A 19,141-nucleotide genomic window follows, 5' to 3' on the forward strand; every position below is an offset into this window, starting at 1 on the left:
ATCGTGTTTGAGTTGACGATATTCGATTTCCTGTTTTCTAAAGACATTCCTTTCCCTAGTGAGTGCTGACACCGCGGCCTGCCTTTGAAACTCAAACAGGTTATTTTTCTGAGCCAGGTCCTGTTTCTCGCGGGTGGTCTTATTAAGTAACTCTTTTGTCTTTTTTAGTTCATTAACTTTCATTTTCAGTTCCTCTTCTAGATTTTTGTTATTTGTACTTATATCCTCTAATTTGACTTCTAAAACAGCTTTAATGTCCTTAAAATCTATAGCCTCTTCTACTGCTTCTTTTTTTTCTTTTGTTAATTTAGCTATCTCCCTTTTATTTCCTTTAAGTAATTTCTCTTGATTTTGGACAGTCTCTGTTAAATCGTAATTGTCCACTTTGAGATCTTTAAATTTACGCTTAATTTGTCTGACTTCCTCTTCCAACTGATATACTTTGGACCTATGTTCACGATTATCATCTATGTTCTTTTGTCTTGCCATGTTTAATCTGACTTCTAAGTCAGTGATGTATGAGCCCTGTTTTTTAATATCTTCTGTCAGGCAAGCCACTTTCTTTCTGTACTGCTTTACCTCAGTCATCCATTCATTTTCAAGATTTTTGACCTTGGCAGTGTGTATTTTTCTTGCTCTTTTAACAACTCATTTCCCGCTTGTTCCCACTTAACCTGCTCCTCCTCTAGCCTCCTGTCAGAATCCGCTGCCAGTCTCAAGAGATCAGATGCTTGCTTCTCTTTCAGTTTGGCAACGGTTTTGTTGTAGTTGTCCCCACAGACACTTACCTTCTCTATGAGCTTTTTGTCTGACCTTAGAAGAGCTTTATTGTAATGTGTGAGATGTTCCTCTAACTTTTCATTGTCTGCTTCCAGTGTTTTCACATTACTTTCACTCATTTTCAATTGGTTGCCCAGCTCCTGAATTTTCTCATTGGCAGTTTGTAACTCTGCCTTGAGAAGGTCATTTTTTGTTTGTAGAGTGTTTTTTTGGGTGTTGCACTCATTGAAGGCTTTCTGCCAGCACTCTATTCTTGCCTTAAGTACTTCTTTTTCATCAGACGTCATTTTTGTCTGCGCCATTACGGTGGGTTCAAAATTGAATTGATCGAATTAAGTTTAGTACGCTGCACGATGCAAATCTCTCAAACGGTTAAACACTAACTGAACAAATCCGTCAAATGGTCAGACAGGAACTGAACAAATATATATCAGCACTTGCTGGTGTGACATCATCACATTCCATCCTTTATGACATCATAAGCTCTTAAGCACGTGGTGGTGTGACATCATCACATTCCATCCTTTATGACATCATAAGCACTTAAGCACGTGGTGGTGTGACATCATCACATTCCATAGAGAGAGAATGTTAAAAAAAAAAAACAACAACAATGTTCCAAAGTAAACAATTCTGTGCTGTGTCATGGAGATAAACGGCCTGTGTATGACTGGATTTTTGGAGCACTTATGTGTTTGAGCATATAAACAGTATATTCCTTTTATCAGAAAACATGCTAGCTGAAGAGCTCTGAAAGATGTTAACACCATATCCCGAATATGACCATAACCAGGATAAGCCTCATAAGTTATTCATATCCATCAGTACTTTTACATATAGGCTACACGAAAACCTCTTTCCATAGATATATAAGTTTAAAAAAACGAAAATACAATTGTCCTTGATCCTGCTACATCTTTGGAGATGAAGGTTGAGTTGATTAAAATCACAAGCTACTATGAAGATTCCACCTACATGCTTGATGATGTTGCTGCTTATGGCGTCGTGCAATTCCTGCAGTGCATTTTTTTGCATTTTATATGTCGCCTTTGTCGATGCTGTCCATTGAAACAATGCGTTTTCAGGTCATTTCTGCGTATTTTTTAGTTTTACTTTCCTGTTTTTGTTTGTTTGTTTTCATTTTTGTTTGTTTAAAACCAAAAGCCTGTCCCAAATGTAAGCCTGTTGAGTTCAGTCATTTGAGCAAATAATAGCATGGGTAACTGACTGAAGTTTTACTCTAAGTGGAGTACCTGAGTAAATGTATTTGGTTACGCTGGAGGAGGCTGTGTGCTGACGGCGGTGTTTGAGGTCGTGGAAGACTTGAGGTTGGAGTGTTCCCATGCTCACCTGCTTATGGTGCTGAGAGGGACTGGACTGACCAGCGAGTCCAGATCTCTGCAGGGTTTATCAGACTCCAGGTAGCCAACTTCAGAGAAAGAAAGGCCGCGATCAAGTGGAGACTCATGCACTGGATGATCTGTGTTACTCAGAGAGATTAGAGGTTTAGTATGTTGAACTCGGTAGTTTAAGTTGTGAAACGGTGCGTATAAAACACAGTTTGTTCTATCTCCTCTCAGTCGGGGATTCTTGAGTCATGCAATATGTATATATTCTTCCAGCCCTTGACATTGTGAGGTTGAATACATGTCCTCCAGCCAGCAGAGGGCAGTCACACCTCACTGTTGTCTTCAGTTCATGTTTCCTGTTCAAACATGCTGCTAAATTAAAAATAATTATTTTCTGCATGCATACAATCACTACAGGCAAACAAACATCATACTTTCTAATTACTGTCATTATTATAGATGCTTCAGGGGAGGAAAGTCTTCATCTTGTTCACAGGGTGGTATTAGTACTTTTACTCCAGTGAAGGACCTGAATACTGCCTCAACTAATGACTTTAATTACATTTTCCTGTTTATACTTTTATTCTTTTATTAATGTGACATAGTCAATGCAGGACTTTTACTACTATCGAGAAGAGTGGTTTTACAGAGTGGTATCAGTACTTTTACTGCAGTAAAAGAGCTCAACATTGATAGTTTAATTATGTTGTTAGTCAATTTTGACCTTTTTTTCAGAATATTAGAAAATACATCAAAAGTAACTGTCTCACTGGGTAAGCTTTGTGATATTTATTAATTTAAAAATCTATTTTTGTCTAAAATGTATGGAGTTTTACAAAACATCTTAAAAGGCAGTTTTCTCTAAATAATTTTTCTTATGTTCTAAGCAAAAATCCCCACATCAGTAGCACTTGCATACATCAAACTTTCAATTTATAGTTCCCAGCTGTAGTCTAAAAGTGTTTTTTATACAGTGGATTTTATGTATATATGATTTATAGCCTGACTTATAGAACACTTTATTCCTAAAAAATGGTAATTCTTTATAGCTTTGACAGCATTTTCTGATTAATCAAGGGATAAAAAAAGAGATATCCAATATAAAAGTTATGTAGAAATTCAAATTTTCTCAAATTCTCCAACAAAATGAAATGTTAATTTTGAACGTGGCTTTATCCAATGTTCAGATTTTTAAGATATTGCATTATTTGCATATTTTAACAAACTTAAAAAAAAAAAACAACTTGAATTACAAAATGTGTCTTACTGTATGCAATCAACTTGGTAAGTTAAAAGTTTCCCCCTGTTCACCTGCAGTGCTTCCCTACAAAGACGTAAAGTAAAAACTAATGAATAACATCAGAGGTGAAAGTGTAATTAACACCTTAAAGGGTTTTTATTATCTCTTAATACATTAATGGTTTTTACATCATGAATATATTTTTTCTCTCTCATTCAGACGTCTTTTTGGAGTCAGTTCGGTTCAGCCTCTCATAGCCTTGATTCAGCCTCAAAAAACAAAAAAAGATGTTAAAAACTGGTGGGGATGGGATATGGGGATAATAATGTTTGTAGTAACTTTATCAACTGATGTTTGTACTTTATTTTGGAGTTTCTTGTGTTTTATTTGAATTAATTTAAAAAATAGACGCTAAAAATTAGGCTATGATTAGGTCATCTATTTTGTTTATATATATATATATATATATATATATATATATATATATATATATATATATATATATGAGGTTTTTGATGTTGAGTTTCCAAATTATAATTTGGCAGCTATTTTTCAGAAATGAATGATTCGCTGAACTGTTTTCATTATCAGCCTGAAAAGAGTTCTGTATCAATGAACACTTCACAACTATATCGCTCAGCTTTTATTTTGACAGAGCTGATTTAATCAATTAAATCATGATAGCAGACTAGCTAAAATAAATAACACAGTAATAACAAAATATTAATAAAATGTAGCAACTTGTTTTGGCTACAAGTGAATGAAAATCCATAATTTGCATGTTGTTTAACAGACCCAAATCTTACAACGTTTTTCATTTTGTTTGGAGATTTTATTATTGTTGTTTTTATTCAGTATTTCTTATCTCCACAATCCTCACTATCTATAATTTATATAAAAAATAATTTCATAAATCTGTTCGCTAAAACTCTTAACTGTGTCTAACTTGACAGTAGAGCCTTGTTGTAATTACTCACTGTGGCCACAAGTAGGCAAAGAATTAATGACTTTAAGGGCATGCTGTTTAACCCTTTGAAAACTGAAAAAGTTACAAGAACATTATCTGAATATAAGCAATTTTTTTCATGAAATTAGTAAATGCTTTGCTGTCCCTGTAATATAGTTTTAAATATATAGTTTAAAGAGCTATAAATGTATTTTTATGGGCATTTTCCCTGTTTTTTTGCAATGTATGATGGGTCCCTCTTGCCAAGTTGCTCATTTTGTATGGAAATAAGACCAGCTTTCCCTAGGTTTCAGGGGGTTAAACGCTTGTGAAATGTATCTGAATGCAGTAAAAGAAAACTGATGTTTAATCACCAGATGTTAAAGGGTTAACAAATCCAGATATTACAGCGTTTTTCCCTTTTTTTTCATTATTTCTAATCCTCCATATCCATAATTTATTTAAAAAAAAATAAAAATTAATGATTCTGATCACCAGAAGTCATAATTGTGTGTTTTTCCATTGGTTTGGAGATGTTTTTAAAAAATGTCTTATTTTCGTAATCTTACATAGTACTTTATTTAATCAAAATGCTTTTTATCTTTTTTATTCATATTAATTTATCTTAGTATGTAATATTTCTGTTATTAAAGACTTCACTTGTCACTTATTTAGACAGTAAGAATAAACACAGTGAACACACTATCGTAAATAAATAACAAAAAAGAAAAAGGGTACATTTAGAATAATTTACATACGCTATAACAAAGTTGGGTAGAGCTAATTAAATTTATTTTATTTTATTAAACAAACAAAAACTACGCCAAATCCTAAAACTAATAAAAACACAAAAATTAAACAAAAGACAGGCCTCAGGGGCATTTCCTGGGTCTGAAAACACCCGGGGTTAAGCCCCTCTGGGAAATGCCCGTTATAACCTGAGATCCTAAAATGTGGGAGGAAACCGGAGCATCCCGGAGAAAACCCACGCTGACACAGCGCTCAGACGCTCACCGCACTGAGCCACTATGCCGCCCTGATACGTCGCATCACGCCACTCATACGTTCACCGCATTGAGCCACTATGCCCCCCTGATACGTCGCATCACGCCACTCATACGTTCACCGCATTGAGCCACTATGCCGCCCTGATATGTCGCATCACGCCGCTCATACGTTCACCGCATTAAGCCACTATGCCGCCCTGATACGTCGCATCACGCCGCTCATACGTTCACCGCATTAAGCCACTATGTCGCCTTGGTATGTTGCATCACGCCGCTCATCCGTTCACCGCATGTAGGTGTGTTACGCGATCGATAATGAAAAGGCAAGCCCCTTCCTTGCTGAAAAAAACCCAGCTTGATCAGTAAGATGGTTAAGCTGGTTGACCAGCTTCTTTGTCAAGCTTAAGGTATGTGGCACGGCCAGCTAAACAGGCTGGTCACACCAGCATGTCCAACCATCACAGACCAGCAAGAACTGGGTCAGGACCATCAGACCATCTTTGACCATCTAAAACCAACTAAAAACCAGTAAGCTGGTTTTCAAAATCAAAAATTATGCTAAAACATGCCTCACGCTTGTCAAAGAAGCTGGGCAACCAGTTAAACCATCTCAAGGTGGCCAAGCTGTATTTTTCAGCAGGGTGATCCATGGCAGCAGCCACTTATGAGGGTCAATTTCCCGTTTTGCCAGTCCAGTGTCCAAATTTAAACCGAGTTTGCTTCATGCAAACTGGCTGAAATTTTGAAAACCCTAGTTTAACTGTCAATTGTCACCCTCATAAGGCTTCACAAATATGACACCTTCCAAACTGCTAGGATCTGGCTCTGCAGATGGTGTTGGTTCATTCGGACATGGATCCACAGATGATATGATGTCATCTATGAGGCCTGGTGGATGCCAGTCATCCGGGTGAAGGACAGGTGTGTCCTCTTTAACCTCTGGTTGGACAGGGATCCTTCCCAGGGCCTTTTTACTAATCCAGGACCTGACCTTCTGCATCACCGGCTTTTTTGCCTTTTGAAGAAGCAGTTTAGTCTCTGTAAGTTCTCCTTTCAAATTATGGATCTCCAACGTCTGCTTATTGATTTCTTTAACGAAATGACTGGTAACGTTGCTGAGCTCGAACATTTTGTGTTCGTGCTGCAGTTGCTGACGCGTTGCCGGTCCCTGACGTCATTCTGGTGGATCCTTTGAGAACTACTGAGATTTGTCTTTAAAGAGGCTATCTTACTTTGAAGCTCCTCCTCAGTTTCTTCGTCCATCTTAACAGAGTCATCATTGTCAAGATGGCGTCTCATGAGCTTAATGACGGTGGTTTTAAATTTTTTACTGTCTAAGACAAGAGATTTGCATGCATACAGATCGTGTTTGAGTTGACGATATTCGATTTCCTGTTTTCTAAAGACATTCCTTTCCCTAGTGAGTGCTGACACCGCGGCCTGCCTTTGAAACTCAAACAGGTTATTTTTCTGAGCCAGGTCCTGTTTCTCGCGGGTGGTCTTATTTAGTAACTCTTTTGTCTTTTTGAGTTCGTTAACTTTCATTTTCAGTTCCTCTTCTAGATTTTTGTTATTTGTACTTATATCCTCTAATTTGACTTCTAAAACAGCTTTAATGTCCTTAAAATCTATAGCCTCTTCTACTGCTTCTTTTTTTCTTTTGTTAATTTAGCTATCTCCCTTTTATTTCCTTTAAGTAATTTCTCTTGATTTTGGACAGTCTCTGTTAAATCGTAATTGTCCACTTTGAGATCTTTAAATTTACGCTTAATTTGTCTGACTTCCTCTTCCAACTGATATACTTTGGACCTATGTTCACGATTATCATCTATGTTCTTTTGTCTTGCCATGTTTAATCTGACTTCTAAGTCAGTGATGTATGAGCCCTGTTTTTTAATATCTTCTGTCAGGCAAGCCACTTTCTTTCTGTACTGCTTTACCTCAGTCATCCATTCATTTTCAAGATTTTTGACCTTGGCAGTGTGTATTTTTTCTTGCTCTTTTAACAACTCATTTCCCGCTTGTTCCCACTTAACCTGCTCCTCCTCTAGCCTCCTGTCAGAATCCGCTGCCAGTCTCAAGAGATCAGATGCTTGCTTCTCTTTCAGTTTGGCAACGGTTTTGTCGTAGTTGTCCCCACAGACACTTACCTTCTCTATGAGCTTTTTGTCTGACCTTAGAAGAGCTTTATTGTAATGTGTGAGATGTTCCTCTAACTTTTCATTGTCTGCTTCCAGTGTTTTCACATTACTTTCACTCATTTTCAATTGGTTGCCCAGCTCCTGAATTTTCTCATTGGCAGTTTGTAACTCTGCCTTGAGAAGGTCATTTTTTGTTTGTAGAGTGTTTTTTTGGGTGTTGCACTCATTGAAGGCTTTCTGCCAGCACTCTATTCTTGCCTTAAGTACTTCTTTTTCATCAGACGTCATTTTGTCTGCGCCATTACGGTGGGTTCAAAATTGAATTGATCGAATTAAGTTTAGTACGCTGCACGATGCAAATCTCTCAAACGGTTAAACACTAACTGAACAAATCCGTCAAATGGTCAGACAGGAACTGAACAAATATATATCAGCACTTGCTGGTGTGACATCATCACATTCCATCCTTTATGACATCATAAGCTCTTAAGCACGTGGTGGTGTGACATCATCACATTCCATCCTTTATGACATCATAAGCACTTAAGCACGTGGTGGTGTGACATCATCACATTCCATAGAGAGAGAATGTTAAAAAAAACAACAACAACAATGTTCCAAAGTAAACAATTCTGTGCTGTGTCATGGAGATAAACGGCCTGTGTATGACTGGATTTTTGGAGCACTTATGTGTTTGAGCATATAAACAGTATATTCCTTTTATCAGAAAACATGCTAGCTGAAGCGCTCTGAAAGATGTTAACACCATATCCCGAATATGACCATAACCAGGATAAGCCTCATAAGTTATTCATATCCATCAGTACTTTTACATATAGGCTACACGAAAACCTCTTTCCATAGATATATAAGTTTAAAAAAACGAAAATACAATTGTCCTTGATCCTGCTACATCTTTGGAGATGAAGGTTGAGTTGATTAAAATCACAAGCTACTATGAAGATTCCACCTACATGCTTGATGATGTTGCTGCTTATGGCGTCGTGCAATTCCTGCAGTGCATTTTTTTGCATTTTATATGTCGCCTTTGTCGATGCTGTCCATTGAAACAATGCGTTTTCAGGTCATTTCTGCGTATTTTTTAGTTTTACTTTCCTGTTTTTGTTTGTTTGTTTTCATTTTTGTTTGTTTAAAACCAAAAGCCTGTCCCAAATGTAAGCCTGTTGAGTTCAGTCATTTGAGCAAATAATAGCATGGGTAACTGACTGAAGTTTTACTCTAAGTGGAGTACCTGAGTAAATGTATTTGGTTACGCTGGAGGAGGCTGTGTGCTGACGGCGGTGTTTGAGGTCGTGGAAGACTTGAGGTTGGAGTGTTCCCATGCTCACCTGCTTATGGTGCTGAGAGGGACTGGACTGACCAGCGAGTCCAGATCTCTGCAGGGTTTATCAGACTCCAGGTAGCCAACTTCAGAGAAAGAAAGGCCGCGATCAAGTGGAGACTCATGCACTGGATGATCTGTGTTACTCAGAGAGATTAGAGGTTTAGTATGTTGAACTCGGTAGTTTTAGATGTGAAACGGTGCGTATAAAACACAGTTTGTTCTATCTCCTCTCAGTCGGGGATTCTTGAGTCATGCAGCGGCTTTTTAGGATTCAGCTTGACGCCGGGTAGAGGGGTTCAAAGAAAAGGCCTGCGAGCGTTTGAAGTGAATGAAATAAGGTGAAGACATTTAGACATATTCTCTACAGCGGTACACATACACATTCATGGAAGGGTTTACTTTGGCTGAATACATTTATGGTGTATTTCACAGAGACTGTTTGCTTGTAGCTGTGAAAAACTCTGAAAGTGGTTTCACAAAGTAAACTTCATCTTTACGCTTAAATTAAAGGACTCAAAGGCTGAAAATATACAGAAATTTACAGTTTAACCCTTTTTCCCACAGCCATCAAAGCATAAAAACATGATTTTAATTATTTCTGGGTGTCATTCTGGGCTTTTGCCTGGGAATTTTTGCATTTTGACTATTTTCCACCTGATGAGGTAATTTTTTTTAACATTTGGCATATGGAGAAAACACATGCAATTTCCAGTCAGTGCACTGTCACAATCAATGTAGCTGCTATTCACTAACATATCCCAGACTGTGATCAGCACATTAAACAGCTTTGCATGTGGTATATTGAAAATAATTATTATTAGAGTGTGTGTTCGTGTGTGTTTCTTATGTAAAATTGTAGTGGCATCATTGCAAAAATCTGTAATTTAAAGTTTAAGTCATTTAATATTAAAATTAAATAAATAAAATAAGAAAATTACATTGATGTATAATATTTTTTAAAGCCTGATTTTGACAAGCACAGTTTGTGTGCAGAGCGGTATGAGTGTAAATATCTGCACTGCACACTGCACAAAAACTACTAATGTATGAAAATCAGTGTTGTTGCTAAGTTTTGATTTTTGATATTTTTGACATATCCCAGGCTGATATATAAAAAAAATCTTCTTAGCATGTAGTGTATTGAAAATTATTCCATTTTTGTATCATCTAAAAACATAGTGGCATCATAACAAAACCTGACATTTACAGGGTTAAAATTATGAAAGTCAGTGAATATTTGATATTTATTTATGATATTAACTTATGATTAGGACTGATGCTGGTAGAAAACAATCTATTTTTAAAGCTTGATTTTGAAAATCGCATTTTGTGCGCAGAGCGATAGGCGCGTGACATTAAAGCACGCTTTAAGGGTTAAGAGGATGAGAGATAAAGTCTGTGAAGTGAAAACAGATGCAAAGTGAACGCTTGAGTGATTCTACGCTCTCGTCTTCATTTCCACCTGCAGCTCGTCTCTACGTGGCGGCGTCTCGGTGTCTCGGTGGCGGACGCCCGGAGGGAAACACAAACATGATATGAAACGTGTCAGCCAACAGCACGCGGCACATTTGTTAATTACCCTATAACCCTCAGCAAATTGCCTGTTGTTGCCGCTGGTGCTGCAGATAGCCCGGGTCAGGGCGTTGTTCCCCCAGCAAGACGGGGAGTGGAGGGCGGGTTGTAATACGGAGCGTGTTGGCGCTGAACCGCTTATCAGCTCGACCACGCCATCCGTATCGCAGCGGGACTCTGAGCTGCTGAATGCGGTTTGTTAATTGGCTGTGATGCGTACCAGGAGCCTCCGCAGGAGCGGCCATGTTGGCTTCGTTTTGAAAAGCAGCCTGCCGGGGAGCGGACGTGTCGCCGCTGTTGACACCAGCTGAGAGTTCAGTCTGTCAACAGCGGGGTCATTTCAGCCGCCACCGGTTCGGTTTGGAGCAAAGTAATAAAGGAGAGCGCTGTGGTGCAGTGACAGGCGGGCTGGGATTTATTATTAACTGGGGATTAATATTAATGTTTCATTTATAATATTTCAAATATTTCTATTCTGCAGTGTTGCGAGGCAGACGCAGAGGTTTGGAAATCAACATCCTCAGTAGTTGTGACCGTGCAGCTAAATTACCGTAAAACTTCAATTAACAGCCCAAGCTATTATTTGCTTAAATCACTAAACTTGGCAGGTTTTTATATGAGACCAGCTTTTTATTCATTTCACACAAAACTGCTGCTCAGCAAAGATGGGAAATACGATCAAATTATTTATTTAACCTTTTGAGACCTAGGCAAATTGGCTTTATTCTTTTTATTTTTATTTTCAAAACCATGGGAGGAAACTTAAGATTTGCCAAAAAACCAAACAATAGCAATTTTTAAAGAAAACATGCCTTTAAAAAAATCTGTTAAAAAAGTTCGCTCAAAGTTTTTAAGTTTTTTCTTTACAAATTGCAAAGGAATTTTTAAGGAAAGAAAAAAAACCCACAATTTTTTCTAAAAATAAAGGAAAGGAAAGGAGATAAAGCACCAAATAACTTGCCTATCCAAACCTGTTTTCTTGGCCAAAAAGTTTTCTATACATTTTAAAATTTTCAAAAAAAAAAGTGAAGGAAAAAATCCGCAAAAGTTTTTTAGAGAAAATATGCCATCCAAACCCACTTCACTAACATAGTTATATTTTCTGCTAATTTCCACTGCAACAGCACTGCATTTTAGAGCAAGTTAAGTACTTTTACTCAACATCAAAGTGATAAACACATAAATGCATCAATATATATATAAACAACATAATCGAACAAAATTATTCTGAAATTGGCATTTTGCAAAATTAGTACTCAAACCCTTTGAAACATGACAAGAAATTACCAGTTACATGAAAATTACCTAAAATTTAGAAAAAAAATAATAAAAAGGTTTTAAAGAAAAACAATAAACAAAAAATGAAACTTAATATAGAGATAAAATAGTCAACAGTAGTTATGATTTTTTTCCTAAAGTGAAAAATGTCCAGGAAACTATTTTTTATAATTCTTGAAAATAGCTTTTAGTACTATTATCAATACCGTCTAATAATTTCCTGATTTCTTTTTTAAAACAAATTTTTAGGTCATTTTATTGTCACTTTTTCCTAAATTCTTTCGTTTTAAAATAAATTAAACCAATTTGCTCAGGTTTCAAAGAGTTAAATGCATGTGAAAGGCATCTGAATGCAAAGGGTTAAGTATACCACAATGGAACAACGGTAGTAGTTTAATGGTAGTATGTAGGAGTACTTTAATGATAATACTTTTGCACCAGTAAAACTTTGAATGCAGGACTTTTCCTTGTGCACACAGTGGTAATAGTACGGTGACGGTGTATAAAGATGTCAGGTACTCGTGTAAATACCCGTCCTGTGGCTCCGTGGAGCGGCTCCTTCCTGAAGAGCCAATAAAAGCCAACATCAAACTCAAACTAAATTAAAACCAGTAAAACATGAGAGCAGGAGGAGCTCCACGGAGACGCCAAAACAGCAGCATCACATCCGTCTGATCCTCTAACAGGTCGATAGAAGTCGATAGAAATGAATTTTCGGACGAGGAGGATTCTGCTGCTCTCAGCTCCTCGTGCAGGTCGGGCCTCGGGGTCGTGACGGTGAAACATGTTTTTCGGCTAACAAATCTTACAAAGAGCTTCCTGTTATTGAACTCCTCCGTCATGTGTGCTGTTGCCTCTGCCACCTCCTGCTCCACTCCTCTTCCTCATCACTCCTCATCCTCCAAAGGGCTCAGCTGAGGGGCCCTGGGCTAAACTTCCTCTGTGTGTGTGTGTGTGTGTGTGTGTGTGTGTGTGTGTGTGTGTGTGTGTGTCTCACCTGCCAGACGGTGTCCATAATGAAGACGGAGGATTCCTCCCAGAGGACGAGCTGCCGCTGACCTGCATCTGTGAGCGAGGCTCGTCCGCCGTCGCCTCACCTTGCAGACATGACACTTCGTGAATCTCTGAGGGACCCGGGGCCCTGAGGACACTCGGAGGCCTGGGGACAAACAACACACAGTCTCCCTCTGCAGACAGAGACCGAGTTTTTACTGATTTCAGTCAAAGTAAACGGACACAGTACGACATTTCTTCACAAATTTAACAGAAATATTTTTATTTTGTCGTAATGTATATGGATATGTATATGTATACACACACACACACACACACTTCTGTGAAGGTTACATTAAGTGTGTTGGGTTGGGGTCGTTTCACAAACAGACTGTATATATAGAAAATCTTTTAAAAAATCTAAATCTTCATATACATCTTTGGTTTTACACTAAAAAATTGGATACCACTTTGTACTCTGGTTCAGACAGAAATGTGCTGCTCTCTAGTTCCTGGCGCCGTCAGCAGTTTTACTGCAATGACTTCAGCTAAACCAACTCTTCAGGAAAGTTTGAATAAACTTTAGAGCTGCTTGTGATCGAGCCGAGGCCGGCTAATCTCACTGATCACAGACATGCAGACATGTTCTTAAAAGACTTTCTCAAATTCCAGATACGCGTGAAAAATTGAAAGATTGCACATATATTATCAGCAATTTAGAGACATTTTATCCTCTAATTGTGTAATGAAACAGGCAGTCATTATTTCATCAAGACTGAAATTAGTGTAACATTATCTGATGAAATACAGCGAGTAAAAATAAAAATAAAAATAATATTTAAAGTTTGGAAAGACTGGAACAATCTGTGAAAATGCTTCACACATTAACAGGTTGGAGCTGCTGCATCATTGAAGTGTGAAATTATTAATAAACAGGGAAAAGTCAGTCACATTTTCCTCAATGGTCAATATGACATCTCATTTTTATCTTTTTTTTTCTTTTAAAATTTTTTCAATTCAGTTTTTGGTGATTTTACTAAATACTTTTGGTGATATATTTTTCTTTAAAACTTTTTAATGATTTTTTTTCATTAAATTTTTTGGCAAATTTTCTTTCTTTCGTACGGAGGAAACGCTGGAAACGTCACTGTCACCTGTAAATGTCAGGTGTCACATTCAGGCAACAAATCCCAGGGATGCACACATTAACGTGTCAGTTATGATATATTTAATTACAAAGCAAAGATGTGTATTTCATTATCTCCCTGCAATATTATATTATGGCTTACATCTTATGAAGGCTGTGTGAGAAGACTTTATGTAATTAGAGGGGATTTATTCAAGGCGAGTGTGCGCAGATACAGATCTCTGAACCCTAATTCAACATGGATGGTAATACTGGCACTTTAATGTTATTACTAGAGGCTTTAAAGTCCAATAAGGGGCAATTTTTACTCTCTTTCATTTGCTTTATCTAACCAGACGGTGACATCTGGAGATAATGAACTTTCATTTCTGTCACAGCCGGGGGGGGGGACTTTATCACAGAACTCGTTTTAAATATTTCAGTTTTCAACACCATTTTCAAATTATTCAAGAGGAGCTCATCAGTTGTTATCTCTCTAAACCAATATTTTTTTCATTGTCGGAGCATAATGTGCCGCTCCGCTGGAGAGAAAAGAATTGGCCACGCTGCTGTCTGAGGAGCTCACAGGGATGAAACGTATCAAAGCTGCACGTATAGCAGCTTAGAAACCGCCGGAAGCTCACGGAGAGACAACGCAGCGCTCTAATCACCCGAATACGCTCGGTTACATCAGGCCTGCTGCTGCTGTGGGAACCTTTCAACCTGCCCCTTAACTCGGCTGTAGCAGCCGGCGCCCGTTTGGCGGTCCCCATCTACTACGACCAAGGCCGTGTCCAGGATTTGAGGACAGTGGGGGCCCAGACCTCTGGAGGAACAAGAAAAAATCGCCAATCACTGGGCCCTGTGGGTTTCAAAGGCATGTTTTTCTTTTAAAAATTGGTGAATTTTCTTTCCTTTTAATTGTTTTTTAAGTTTTGGTGAATTTTTTTAACTTTGCCTTTTTTTTGGGTAAACTTTTAATATTTTTTTTTGTATTTTTTGGAAAGTTTTTAACACTATTTAATGTATAAAATATTTGGCTATTTTTGGAGAGTTTTTTCATTTACATTGTTTTGCAGATTTTGTCCTTGAAAGTTGTTGGTTAAAACTTTTTGGTTATTTCAAACAATTTTCTTTTGATAAATCCCACCCCCCCCCAACAATGATAGAAAAACATAATTGAAAAGACTTAAATGTTTATCACAATAGCTGGCAGCTGTTGTTGTATAAACTGTTATATTTTATGAAGACTTTTTATGTTTATGAATGCAAAAATCTGTAAAGCAAATACAGCGTTGTGCATCAGGGACACGACTCAACGACACCACTAAAACTTTGTGTTTGCTTTTCTGTCTCACAAACTCATAGCCGAGTCCACCGTGTTTACTCTCCCTCTGCGAGCGCTGCTCGAAAACACTCGAGGAAAAATGAAAAATCTCTGGCTGAAGCAGAAAAAGACGAGGCAGGCTGAAGTGAAAAAAAAAAATTAAAAATTAAACTTTTTAAATAATTTCCAGTCAGGTTCTTTTAAACCTCCCGGAGAAAACACAATTACAGAATCGTTAAGAACTAAACAAAAACTTTGTGATAACTTATTGTTCTAATCTCGCTGCAGAGGTTTCGGTAATTTAAGCGTCGGCTGAAATCTGCTGCGTCAGCCTGAATAATAGGCTTTAATTAGTAAACAGTGGAAATCTTCTCTTTATTGTCGCTGATGGTTTGTTAAGTCGCTTTTGTTTTAACGCATTTCGTAAGTGCAAAGCAATTATTGTTATCATTAAGAAGGTAATGACACAGCACTGCAATTAAAAAAGCTGAGTAACCCTTCAGAGCATGGAAAGGTCGCCAGCAGCTCGCTCGCCGAGTTAATCTAATCCGGGCGTTTGAACACATGCAGCGTGTCGGCCTCACCCCGACACCGAACTAATGAGTCACTGCAAAGAGCTTTTCATCCGATATCACACTCAGGGATGTGAAGTGTCCACCAGAACCAAATGCATAATTACTTATACATTTACTTGCAAAAGAGAAAAGTCAAAGCACGGTAATGAAATAACTAGAATTACATGTGAAAACATGGACGCTTCACACACTGAAGCTCTCTACAGTCAGCTCAGTGTACACATCAGTGTCCGTCTGTCCCTGAGATACGACGCCGAGTGATGGACAGAAGACGTCTGTATGAAATTTGAGGGCATGAATTTTGCAGTTATGGGCACAGTCATGTTTTATGAGGTTTCCGCGACCTTGACCTTTGACTACAATCAGTTCATTCTTGAGTCCAAATTTAAGGAAATTCCCTCAAGCTCATCTCGAGATATTGCGTTCACAAGAATGAGATGGATGCAAAGTCACTGTGACCTGGACCACTGACCACCAAAATCTGATCAGTTCATTCTTAAAAAAAAAAAAAAAAAAATCTTCAGAGGAAATATCACGTTCACAAGAATGAGTTTGACAAGATCACAGTGATTTTGACCTCTGACTTTTGACCATAAAAATCTAATCACGGGTCTCACATCGGCCCTGACTTGCACGGAGGCATACAAATAGGCCCAGAATTTCCCCATGAAGCCGAATAAAGTAGCACCAAAATGTTTCCAAAATGTCTCATTCATCAACCGAAGCCTCCAGGCAACCAGCAGTGTCACCACGGAGACACGGAGTCAAGTTACTGTTTAACATCTATTACAGGGCCGCAGGACACACCTTCATCCCCGTGACGTGATTCTCGCGGCGAGGTGAAGACCCAGAGTGCAGCACTGACCCTGCACCGAGCGCCGATTAACATAATTGTATTTCAAACTGGTCAAGATTGCGAGAGGAGCAATCAAACAGTCAAATGAGCCATGGAGCAGTTAGAGACGGCTCCGAGATTTCATTAGGGATCAGAAAAACCCGGTGCAGGGCAGTGATGGGACACGCTCCTGTAAAATGCATGACCACATGACACTGACACGAGGCTAAATTTGATTCACGGACACACAGGCAGCGAACATCTCATGTTGTTTTGGAGGAATCTTTGGACTAATGGGGCCGGAGAGGGCTGTCAGTTTAATACTGATTTACCCGAGACGAAGCATCAGTAAACTGGCAGCAGTGAGACAATCAGAAACAGGTGGACTGTCCTTGAGAATGAATGTCCTTTTGACATGTGGTTGAATTTATGATCCCATTTTCTCTGGATTTATTGCTCTGACAGAAATAAAAAAATCTTCGTTGAGATTTAACGCACCAAACGGGCGCAGTGAGACAACAAGTCTAAGGCCACATTTAGACGAGAATGGCACGAATAATAAAGGAAAAGTCTCTCCTTTGCATTAAAAAAACCCAACAAAAAACATTCATATGATAACACTTTGAGAATGATCATTTTGTACACGGATCCGTAGAGAGAAAAACATGGAATTAAAATTAGTTGTTATGTTGCCTTCACATGCTCCTTAAATATCATACACCCCGGTTGTGCAGTCAGTAAATACGATATTTCTGAGGAGCACATGAAAGCAGCGTTATTATATCGCAGTGAACAGTTAGTCTGAGTATCGTAAGTGTGATGCGACAGCCCGGTCTCACCAAATATCGCCGCTTTGCTTTCGGCACAAGATCATGACGCCAAAAGCCACCTTTAACATCTGCATGAAACGCTGCTGGACGGTGTCAGGTGAGAACGCGGCCGGACAGAACTGGCCGCATTGTTTTTCTCTCTTATTGTCTGTAATGACTGGCTGAAATCCAGCCCGAAATCATCGAACAGAACGCTGTGTGTCAGTGCTTTCCGGGTGTAAGTGTGACAGCAAAAGCCACCGTCCGCGTCAAACCAGAACGCAGCCGGATGGCGTCCTATGAGAGCACGCTCAGACAGAACCGATGGCGTTGTTATTGTATACAAACTTAAAAACATGCATTGTTTTAATTTTTTAATTTTGGGCTTTTTACTATTTTAACTAGGTGCACTGTCACAATCAATGTAGCAGCTAATCATTGACGTACATCCGAGACTGCAGTCAACAAAAATCTACTTTGCATGAAGCATGTTGAAAATTATTTTGTTTTTTTTTCATCTAAAATCATAGTGGCATCATGACAAAAACCTGGTATTTAAAAGGTTAAAATTCTGAAAATTAATGAATATTTGACATTTATGATTAGGACTGATGTGGGTAAAATTAAAGCGAGCAATAATTCACAAATTTGTACGAAATGGAAGCAATAAAGAAATGAAAAGCATTAGATTAAATGCAACAACAACAAAACAACACGTGTGCAGCAGGACTCAGAGTCTGCGCGCTGATGAGGACGCTCCAAACGAGGAGCGTCTAAACGAGGCCGAATCTCACCACGGCAACGCCAGTATCCTAGCAGCTACAGCCGGCAGCGTTTGTTGGCACGGAAACAGAGCAGAAATTTGGACGGGGGCACACACACACACACACACACACACACACACACACACACACACACACACACACACACACACACACACACACACACACACACACACACACTGATGAGTGTCTGCAGCTCTCGGTAAATAAGGTAAAAGCAGGATGTAAAGCGCCCTGAGATGAGCTAACAGGAGCTTTATTACCCAGCCTGGACCGCTCTGGTTTTAATTTAAACACACAAGCAGCCATGTTGCTCCGCGGTTGCACTTTATTAACCTCAAACATAAACCCTAAATATCAGATTCAGTCGGCTCAGACATGTCACACTGGAGTGAGTTAATTTTGCAGATGCTCGCTCGCGGCCGTGCGTCGCCTCAGAGGGAGGGTTGAGCACACCTGCATTAAGCCCCACTTGTGCTTCCCGAGGTCCCATTACGGCGTGACACAGCTGTTAGAGTCGCAGAATAAACAGCCACAACTCACAGCTCTATTTGGCTGAATTTACCACAAGTGCTCCCTCGATTTGATTTATGCAAATCAGCGATGCGGCTCCTCAAAGACGGAGCTGCTGAGCTGTTTGAGAGGCGGGCAGAAGTCAGCCGGCTGTTTGTCTTTGCGGTTTCTCTCTAATTAAGACTTGAGATAACCTGGTTGATGCGGGCGGCGAGATGCTCATTTCTCCTCTCAGAGCGCTGAATAAAGACGGGAGCATTCACAGGATCTGTGTGAACCGGTGGCGGCGGCGCGGTGGCGGCGGCGGCTCTCTGCTCGGAGGTGACCACACCGGCAACACAAACAGAAGCTCAGGGAAAACAGATTGAGAGATAATGACACACACTGTGTTTTCTGCCATCGTATCCCAGAATAACTGAATCCTGTTGTCCTCGAGTGAACCGCAGAGGACACAAACACCGAGGCAGAAGCGACAGGAAACACACCGACAGAAGCAGCTGGATCTGTAATAAAAGTTTCTACA

General features: G+C 39.1%; 1 protein-coding gene across 2 annotated transcripts in view; it reads right to left on the reverse strand.

Moving 5' to 3' along the window:
- Positions 1-19,045, reverse strand: part of itga11b (integrin, alpha 11b) — a 69,601-nt gene extending 50,556 nt beyond the window's left edge. The window contains exons 1-3 of one of the 2 annotated variants that reach the window (XM_088079572.1): positions 12,656-19,045; positions 8,813-8,942; positions 2,131-2,260 (exon numbers count right to left, since the gene is read on the reverse strand). The gene's annotated coding sequence lies outside the window, so the exon portion shown is untranslated. Of the gene's footprint in view, positions 1-2,130; positions 2,760-8,812; positions 8,943-12,655 lie in introns of those variants that run through there. The other variant, XM_088079573.1, reaches the window with a different exon arrangement.
- Between the last annotated feature and the right edge of the window lie 96 nt (positions 19,046-19,141).

Source organism: Plectropomus leopardus, chromosome 7, assembly GCF_026936395.1.
Source record: "Plectropomus leopardus strain MGB_pleo_1.0 chromosome 7, ASM2693639v1, whole genome shotgun sequence".
Classification (NCBI taxonomy): domain Eukaryota; kingdom Metazoa; phylum Chordata; class Actinopteri; order Perciformes; family Serranidae; genus Plectropomus; species Plectropomus leopardus.